The sequence below is a fragment of the Hetaerina americana genome, unplaced genomic scaffold (assembly GCF_022747635.1).
Source record: "Hetaerina americana unplaced genomic scaffold, ioHetAmer1.1.p SCAF_22, whole genome shotgun sequence".
In the NCBI taxonomy this organism is placed as follows: domain Eukaryota; kingdom Metazoa; phylum Arthropoda; class Insecta; order Odonata; family Calopterygidae; genus Hetaerina; species Hetaerina americana.
This window is the reverse complement of record NW_027286786.1, coordinates 3,876,419-3,886,881: the sequence shown is the minus strand read 5'-3', so window position 1 is coordinate 3,886,881 and position 10,463 is coordinate 3,876,419. Positions and strand designations below refer to the sequence as shown.

At 43.4% G+C, this 10,463-nt stretch overlaps 1 non-coding gene across 1 annotated transcript; it reads left to right on the top strand.

Annotated features, from left to right (window-relative positions):
* Positions 1–1,687: 1,687 nt before the first annotated feature.
* Positions 1,688–1,763, top strand: TRNAT-GGU (transfer RNA threonine (anticodon GGU)). Its single transcript has one exon. It is a non-coding gene; the product is annotated as a tRNA-Thr (tRNA).
* The last annotated feature ends 8,700 nt before the right edge of the window (positions 1,764–10,463 follow it).

Genomic DNA, 10,463 nt, shown 5'->3' with positions numbered 1-10,463 from the left:
TATACTTGAAGAGTGACAGTGTTCGTCGGTTCTGCTTTTATCTGTACTAGTAATATTCTATCCGTTACCTTTTCTATATTGACCACGGTTCTTCCTAGTAGTAGTAGTATTTAGGGTAGGCGACCGACAGCTGAGGTCATGTGCACCATTAGGAATGGACAGGAAAGAATGAAGGAAGGCGAGAAACCCAGCGTCGGCATTAGCCTACTGTTTATGAGCTATTTAAACCGCCAAAGGAGATATAGACACCCTTAGGTGGGTGAAACAGCTCCCTAACACCCTCTATTGGCCAAAGAATCGAGGGCACTTGGTTGCATAAAGCATCGCAGATCTCAGGGTAACTTACATTTCCTTAAAAGCTCAAGTGGTTCAGAGCATCCGCCCGGCAAGTTGAAAGATCCGGAGTTCAGATCCCGGTCCAAGAAATATTTTTACATTCGTGATCAGTTTCATTCCGCCTTCCCCACATCTCCTGTGTTCGTCCTTTAAGTGTGTTCATATCCCTTGCCCTTACATATGTTTTCTATAGAAATGAGTGTATGTATATATTCATAGACATATATGCATATATATATACATATATATAAGTATATATATATATATATATATATATATATATATATATATATATATATATATATATATATATATATATATACATTCAAACACGAAATCCCGCCAAACGGCGAATAAATACTCATATATACAGAAACATATATAAGGAAAAGGGATAGGAACACGTATAAAGGACGAACACAATAGAGGTGGGGAAGGCGGAATCGAACGGATCACAAGAGTAAAAATATTTCCTCAACCGGGACTCGAACACCGGATCTTTCCACTTGCCGGGCGGATGCTCTTAACCACTTGAGCTATCGAGGATATGTAATTTACCCTGAGATCCGTGGGTCTTATATGTCGCCAAGCGCCCCGATTCTTTAGCCAAGAGATGGCGTCAGGGGGCTGTTTCACCCACCAAAGGAGAAATAGACAATACACAAGAGGAAAGGTCAGTGGTTAGAATTCATGCAACATCATACAGGAAAAGAACAGTGCGTTTCGTGGCACGCATAGCCAGAAGAAAGAGATGAGCCACATTGGCCAAATACACATTCAAACACGAAATCCCGCCAAACGGCGAATAAATACTCATATATACAGAAACATATATAAGGAAAAGGGATAGGAACACGTATAAAGGACGAACACAATAGAGGTGGGGAAGGCGGAATCGAACGGATCACAAGAGTAAAAATATTTCCGCAACCGGGACTCGAACACCGGATCTTTCCACTTGCCGGGCGGATGCTCTTAACCACTTGAGCTATCGAGAATATGTAATTTACCCTGAGATCCGTGGGTCTTATATGTCGCCAAGCGCCCCGATTCTTTAGCCAAGAAATGGCGTCAGGGGGCATGAGTATTTATTCGCCGTTTGGTGGGATTTCGTGTTTGAATGTGTATTTGGCCAATGTGGCTCATCTCTTTCTTCTGGCTATGCGTGCCACGAAACGCACTGTTCTTTTCCTGTATGATGTTGCATGAATTCTAACCACTGACCTTTCCTCTTGTGTATTGTCTATTTCTCCTTTGGTGGGTGAAACAGCCCCCTGACGCCATCTCTTGGCTAAAGAATCGGGGCGCTTGGCGACATATTAGACCCACGGATCTCAGGGTAAATTACATATCCTCGATAGCTCAAGTGGTTAAGAGCATCCGCCCGGTAAGTGGAAAGATCCGGTGTTCGAGTCCCGGTTGAGGAAATATTTTTACTCTTGTGATCCGTTCGATTCCGCCTTCGCCACCTCTATTGTGTTCGTCCTTTATACGTGTTCCTATCCCTTTTCCTTATATATGTTTCTGTATATATGAGTATATATATATATATATATATATATATATATATATATATTCCTCCCCTGACTACAACCTTGACATGGTGGAAGGGCTTTTGCGTTCCGATGACCCCTAGAGCTCACCTGGCGGGAGTAATAATGATTGCTCCTGGTAGGGTCACCCATGCCAGATAGGTCGAAGGTTGGGAGCCAGACGAAAGGTAGTCCACGCAGCGTCTGTTTCTCAGTCAATGGCGTCTGACCCCAGTGGGGCGGCCAGTAAGTGATGGTTTCACGTTAAAAACACTATTGAGGAAGGCAACGGGAAACCACCTCAATTATCATGCCCAAGATTTATATGATGGACTATACAGAGATTTTTAGTCCTGGCAACTATGGGGCTCGGCCCAATCGGCCGTGTGTCGTGCCCGGCAGCGGGGGAGGCAAGTCTTCCGCGGTCGTCATCCCACGAAACCCTTGCGGGGGAAAACCAGCATCAGCAGGACAGAAGACATATAAGAAGAAGACCAAATTAGTTAGAATAGGAACGTGGAATGTTAGGACAATGATGAGGACAGGGAAATTGGAGAATGTTAAGCGAGAGATGCAAAGGGGAAATATAGATATTTTAGGTCAATGCGAGGTGAGATGGAAGGATAGCGGGGATTACTGGAGTGATAATTATAGAATAATATCCAGCGGTGGGGACTAAAGCCAAAGAGGGGTTGCCATAGTATTAAATGAAGAGGTAGGAAGAAGCGTAGTCAGCATAGAACAGGTAACGGATAGATTATTACTAATGGAGATAAAAGCAGAACCGTCGCACTTGGTTTTTATTCATGTATACATGCCACCGAGCAACCATAAGGAAGAAGAATTCGAGAGGATATAAGATCAGTTAAAGGACATAACCGCATGTGTTCCTGCAGGGAAGCATTTGATAGTGATAGGTGAGTCAGAAAGGTATCAGCTAGATTATATCCTGGTTAGACACAGGGTTAGGAACAGTGTGAAAAATTCGCACAGCTTCCCGGGAGCGGATGCGGACTCAGACCACAATTTAGTTGTTATGAAATGTAGCGTCCGTTTCAAAAAGCTAAGGAAGGGGCGTCGAGTTAGAAAATGAATTGTAGAAGCATTAAATGGTTTGAAAAGGAAGGAATACAAACAGGTGGTAGAGGAAATGATGGAGGATGTTACAGAGTTAAGTACTTTCGAAGAAAAAAGAGAAAGTATCAAGAAAGGGTTGTCTAAAGCCGCAAAAGACACTATTGGAACCGTTAACGATAAAAGGACTGGGAAACCATGGATTACGGATGAGATGATTGCAAAGATGGATAAGCGGAGAAAATGGAAGAATGTAAATACAGAGTTAGGCAAAAAGAAGTCCAAAGATATAATTAATAAATTTAGGCGGGCAACAAATAAAGTAAAGGAATCATGGTGGAAGACGCAGTGCGAGGATATGGAAAGTTTGCAGAGGAAGGGTGAAATCGGTGCGCTGTACAGCAAAGTAAAATCTTTATCGGGAAGTATGAAAGGGAGATCTATGCTAACAGTTAGAGATAACGCGGGTAAGGTAATAGTTGACACAGGAAAAATCCAAGAGAGATGGAAGGAGTATATAGAAGAACTGTATAGTAAAGAACTTCGACCAACAAAGTTAGACAGTGAAAAAGAATATGACGTAGAGGTAGATACAGGGTTCGTCCGGAAAATAAGTGTACTGAGCTCAGGAAAAAAAATGTATTACACTTTTACATATCTTAAGCTAATATTCCTCAAAATAGGACCCTTGTGAGTCGATACACTTGTTCCAGCGGCGTTCCCATTCCTGGAACGCTCCCGCGAAGGCATCATCGGGAACCTCTCGAAGACTCGTCGTCTACCTCTTCTCTGCCCTCCACGAACATATTGTGCCACCGAAAGATCATGTTTCTGGACATGGCTGACTCCCCGTAAGCCTGGTTAATCATACCGACAGTTTCGGTAGACGATTTCCCAAGCTTTACCGAAAATTTGATGGAATAACGCTGCTCCAAAAACTTCGGCATCGCGTTCCGTGACGTGGGTCGAAGCGTGGAGGTTCGCGTTAACAGAGCTCCTCACTACACCACAGCTCAGAGCCGACTGCCTTTTTCAGCGTCGCTTGCCAACATACCCCCCTCCAATCGCAGCCCAGGAGTCAGTACACTTATTTTCCGGACGAACCCTGTAGCTTAGGTCCAGGCATAGTAGACAATGAGATAGACAAAGCATTAAGGGAGATGACAATAAATAAGACCGTGGGGGTGGATAACATTCCCACGGAACTATTGAAATGTTAAGAAAATGTGGGAGGGAGAGGCTATTTGGGCTGCTTCCTAGTATCTCTGAGGAAGGAATCTTGCCGGGAGACTTTGTAATATCAGTGTTATTTCCTATTTCGAAAAAGGTAAAGGCTTCATCATGTGAGGAGTACAGGACAATAGCTTTGATATCCCTCGCAGCTATAGTTGTTCTGAGGATCATAAACAAAAGGATAGAAAGTAGGGCAAATGATTAATTTGTGGATGATCAGTTTGGGTTTAGGAAGGGGAGAGGTACGCGTGATGCCATTGCAATAAGGAGATTTATGCTCAAGAGGAATATAGAACACAACCAGGAGGTATTTGCCTGTTTCGTAGATCTCGAGAAAGCGTTTGATATAGTGAATTGGGAAAAACTAATGAGTATTCTGCAGAAAATAGGAATAGATTGGAGAGAAAGGAGGCTAATCCGCAACCTGTACATGTCTTAGACTGCTCAGATTGCGGGTGGAGAACGGGGAGTCCGGATGGAGAGTGTTAGGAAGAGGTGTAAGGCAGGGTTGCCCATTATCACCGTTGCTGTGCCACCTGTATGCAGAGGAAATGATTAAAGAAGCATGGGAAGAACTGGAGGAAGGAATGAAAGTGGGCGGGGAATTCGTAAAATCAATTAGGTTCGCTGATGACCAAACTTTATTTCTCAGTCAGCCAAGGGGCTGCAAGCATTGCTGAGTGATTTGGAAAGTCAGGGCGATAGGTATGCAATGAGAATCAATCTTAATAAAACAAAGGTTATGCGATTTTCCAGAAAGAAAAAGGCTAAGATAAACATAAAAATAGGAGGTCAAAAACTAGAGCAGGTAGAACAGTTTACGTATCTTGGTAGTGTTTTGGACCATTACCGTCAAAGTAGTAGGGAAGTAAGGAGAAGAATTGCGCTGTGAAAAGAGGCTTTCACAAGGAGGAGGGAGTTGATGACAGGGTCGTTGAATCAGGATATCAAAAATAGACTCGTAAAACCTTTGATATGGAGTGTAGCTATGTACGGCGCGGAAACTTGGTCATTGAAGGAGGAGGATAGACGTAGACTGGAGGCTTTTGAAATGTGGGTTTGGAGAAGAATGGAGAAGGTGAAATGGACAGAGATGAAAACAAATGAGGAAGTACTTGGTATGGTGGGCGAAGAGAGGGGTTTGTTGGGAGCAATCCTATGGAGGCAGGAAAAGGGGCTGAAGGGGGTTTTGACCGACAGCGGGATGTTTAAAACTGTAATTGAAGGGAGAATGTAATGCAAACGAGGAAAGGGAAGGAACAGGATAGGGATGTTGGACGGGATGAAGGGAGGAAGAATGTACTCAGAGCTGAAGGGGGACCTGATGTAGAGTAGGATGTTGTGTTTTCCTAGGGGTTACAAATTATTTAATTAGTAATTATGTCCATCCAAAAACCTATTTTAACCGGTTGATTACCTAATAATAATAAGATATTTATATGTATATATGTGTGATATGATATATATATATATATGTATATATATATATATATATACACACACACACACACACACGAGGGTCATCCGGAAAGTAGTACCCGTTCGTGAATTAAAGACACAAAAGTAAATATTAACAAACATAAAAAATTTTATTTGAAAGAGGATACTTTAAACTACTTCTCAACATAATCTCCAAGCAAATTAAGGCATTTGTCATAACGTGTGACAAGTTTCTGTATTCCTGCTGCATAGTCCTTCGCCGCCAGCTCATTGAGATACGCGAGGGACCCATCTTGCACAAATTTTTGCATAATGCAGATGGTGTTTAACAATTTCATGAACAATTGTTCGAGAAACATTGGGAAAATGCTCACAGATGTCATCAATTGTGACGCGCCGATCGTTCCTCACGAATTCGTCAACTGAGCTCACCAGTTGGTCTGTAATGACAGACGGTCTCTCCGAACGCTCATCGTCGTGTGTGTTCCCCCTCCCCATGTTGAAGTTGCGACACCACCGCCGAACAGACGACTCGTCCATTACATTGTCTCCATACACCTCCTTTAATTGGCGATGAATATCACATGGGCGAACGTTTCTTGCATTGAGGAATTTAATCACTGCCCTCACTTCACAACTGGCGGCGTTCTCAATTTTTTTAAACATTGTAAACAATCACAGAAACAACACAGGCAATGCTAGCGTCACGCAACTTGGCTCAGAGAAGGCAGACAAGCCACTGAAGCTATCTGACCTCGTCCAGCGGCTACTCGCGTCGTCAGCACTTCATGCGGCACGAACGGGTACTACTTTCCGGATGACCCTCGTGTATAAATATATATATATTCGATTATATGGAAACACTCACACCTTCAGTATAATATTGGGACGGCACAATAGAACACAAGAAAAATTGAGTCACTTAAAAAGGACACTCATACGGTAAATTGTCGTGTCTGCCTTGGAGAAAGCCGGAAGCTTAAAAAATTTACCGTGTGAGTGTTCTTCTAGGTGATACTAATTCATTTGTGTGGTATTGTGCCGTCCCAATATTATATATATGTATATATATATATATATATATATATATATATAATACTGTGCCGTCCCAATATTATATATATGTATATATATATATATATATATATATATATATATATATATATATATATATCTATATATATATATATATATATATATATATATAGATATATCTTCGAAATAGAATGCTCTTTGGCGACGAAAATATGTATTAAAACACAGTTATAGATTTTTAAACCATGGAAACGCAAAGAAAGGACAGTCAGAGATGTATTAGATTCGACGTCAAAATTCGTTAATCTAAATTCTATAAAGAAAGGGATAAATCCGGGCACGGATGCGTTCCTTCGAATTAGATTTCGTCATTCGCCTTCTGGTGATTGGAACCTTCCCCAGAGGTCTTTGCTTCATTCTACTTAGGCACAATATCGCAAACAGTTGATCTTGGGTACCACCGGAAGAGTCGAATTATTTCCAAATATAACACCCGGCGGGAACACTTTCTATTATAGCGCTCTACGCGTCTACTCCGTACTTCAACGTAACATCTCGGCCATTTTAAGGTTATGACTGTTTACTCGATGCCTTTAGCTTTCAAGAACGCCAACCGCGACCTCCTGTGGAACTACGATATGGGGGGAAATTAAAATTAAAAATATAGTATTCTGGATCCAAGCGCCGCACCCGCAATATACTCGAGTGTTTATTTATGTGTATGTGAATTAATTATTAATTAATCTATCCGGTTGAGTTATTTTTGGGTAGACTGATGCACCAAATAAATATTTTGTGACTCCTAACAAAATACAATCCAGAAACCTGATCTATGTCAGATCCCTCTTTATCTCAGTGTACTTCCTTCCTCGCGTAATCCTGTCCAACATCCCTATCCTGTTCCTGCCCTTTCCTCGTTTGTCTAAAATTCTCCCCTCTAATAGTCTTTAACATGTCACTGCAAAATCAATAGACCCTCATCCATTTTTCATGCCTCCATAGGATTTCTTCCGAAAAACCCCTCTCCTTGCCCACCATGATTGTAACCCCTTCCCTGGCTTACAATCTAGAGATTGGTCATCAGCAATCCTAACTGATTTTATGAATTCCCCACCCACTTTCATTCCTACCTCCAGTTCTTCCCATGCCCCTTTAATCATTTCCTCCACATAAACGTTGAGCAGAAACGGTGATAATGATGGAGAGTACAGAGAATATAAATATTCTCTATACTTTCCATCATTGAGGTTCTTGGGAATGATAATTGAGGTGGTTTCCCGTTGCCTTCCTCAATAGTGTTTTTAACGTGACACCATCACTTACTGGCCGCCCCACTGGGGTCAGACGCCATTGCAGCCGCCTCACTGAGGAACAGACGCTGCGTGGACTACCTTTCGTCCGGGTCTTAACCTTCGACCTATCTGGCATAGGGGGCCCTACCAGGGGCAGTTATCTCATTACTCCCGCTAGCACGCAAAAGCCCTTCTCCTACGTCAAGGTTATAGTTCATGGGAGGGATATGGATATATATGTGTGTATATATATATATATATATATCGTACCTCTCCCCTTCATTAAATTCTACTTTACTTATTGTTAATTGGTCTTCACATAATGCAGCCTTTACCTTTTCCGGAATAGTAATTAATACTGATATCACAAAGTCTTCCTGCCAGATTTCTTGCCGGTCAGTCCATATAAACTCTTTCTCCCACATTTTCCTAAACAATTTTGTAGCTCTCGAGGAATTTTGTTTACCCCCACGGTCTTCCTTTATAACATCTCCTTAAATGCCCTTTCCATATCATCGCTTAGTATGCCTGGGCCTAAGGAGTATCCTCACCTACGTCATATTTTCTTTCTAGGTCTATGCTTGTTGGCCTAAGTTCTTATCATTGAGTTCGTCTACATGTGTATTTATTCCTTGTATCTCTCTTCGATGGTATCTGTGTCAACTATCATCTTTCACGACTTATCTCTAACTGATACTTTTTTAATTTCCCTTCTTACTTCCCGATAGTGTTTTAACCTTCTTGTACAACCCACCAATTTCACCCTTCCCTTGAAAACATTCCATAGTTTTGAAGTGATAATGTAACTCTGGTTGTGAATCCTTGGTGCTCACGGAAATATTTTTTTGGAAATGGAATGGCAAGTTATTTTAACCCGATACCACTCGACTTTAGTGTTGCTGGGCTGGGGGGGGGAGAGCTGTGTCAGGGTGAGTCCTGTGAGGGGAGGCGGAGAAATGCGGCAGTGACCAAACCGTGGTTTCCGTCCCAAACCACCACCACCATCGAGCAACGGCCATGCTCGCCATTTTTGAGTCCATTCATCCCTCCGGTAAATATGAACTATGCATAAAGTATGGCGACCAATTATTGTCCCGAAGAGCTCATTATGTAAGGTGGTCCACGGATTCCGCAAGCACACACTTCCTGTTTAAAATTAAAGATAGGAGTCGAGTTGGAGGGGAGGTTTCGGCCCGAGGGGATGGCGACTTGGGTGGGCGCGGAGAGGGATGCTGGGGGGGGGGGTGCGTCACCGGGAGGAGCACAAGCGAGCGTGGGAGGGCTGTGGCCCCGTGAACTCATATTCCAGAAGGAATGAATGACATTTATCGGGGGGCGGGGGGAGGAATGAGTGGACAGGAGTGCGCAGGAGTGGAGTTGAATGAGAGTTGGGGGTAATTTTCGGAGTGTCCTCACGCTCGCCGCTATTCCCTTGTTAATATTTGACTTATTCGCGCCACTTCCGCTCGGGAAACAATTGCAAAACATTGGTGTGTACATTGAATATGAGTTTTCTTTGGTGACACGTGGGAGGGACGGGCCGACGAGTGAATGAACGTGCGATGCCCCCGCGTTGCGATGGGGAAGCATGTCTCCCAATGCAATGCAATCAATCAATCGATCGATCGATCGATCGATCGACTAATGCCTCGATCCCGCTACTCCATCCCCCGCAGGTGACGAGCCTCCTGCTGGAGGCGGAGCGGCGCAAGCTGGCCGTGCTGCAGAGGGAGCTTCAGTCGGCGCTCGCAGAGGGCGGCTCCATCAAGGCCAAGGAGCAGCAGAAGCAGGAACTCATCGGCGCCATCTCGTGAGTATCTCGCAAACTGACTGACGCCGTCGCCGCGGGCACTTTGACGCGATACGCGGACGAGTAATCAATCTATATCAATCTATCACTCCCTTCCAATCAAACGAAGCCGTCATGCTTGGCTCCTCAAGGTGAGCCCGAGGGAGATTTCGACTTCCCTGCTCCAGGGACGCGGGGATTAGCACTTCCCTCTCTCCGGAGAGAAAGAACTGATTAGTAAATAATAATAACTTTTCCCACGCCATCATATTTCACATTTGGCCGGCTGGTGTCCTTCGTCGATGGTAGTAAAAGACCAAAAAACATTTCTCAAGTTTCAATACCAGCCTGAAAAGAACGAATCTTAGAAAGATATCCCCGACGAGATTTTCCATCTTCGGCGGAATCTGAGACGAAGAGCTGGCCCAATCAAGAAGTGGCGCAGGGTTGATGGCAAAGTAAACAAAAGAATAATAACTATTAAATTTTACAGAGTTTAAAATCAGCAGCAGTAAAAATAGTGCCAGTTTTGGTTTCCCAGGGAGCTCGCGTACCCGGAAAATCACACAGCTTGGGTGCCCAGAGAATCGAACCCGGGGCCTCCGGTCAGTAGTACAACGCGGTTCCCTGGACTGCATAAATAGAATTAAATGTCAAGTCTGATTTGCAACAAAAATTCATCCTGGACTTCTATTTATTGGGAAAGTAAGAACGTCGCGGAAACATGGTCAT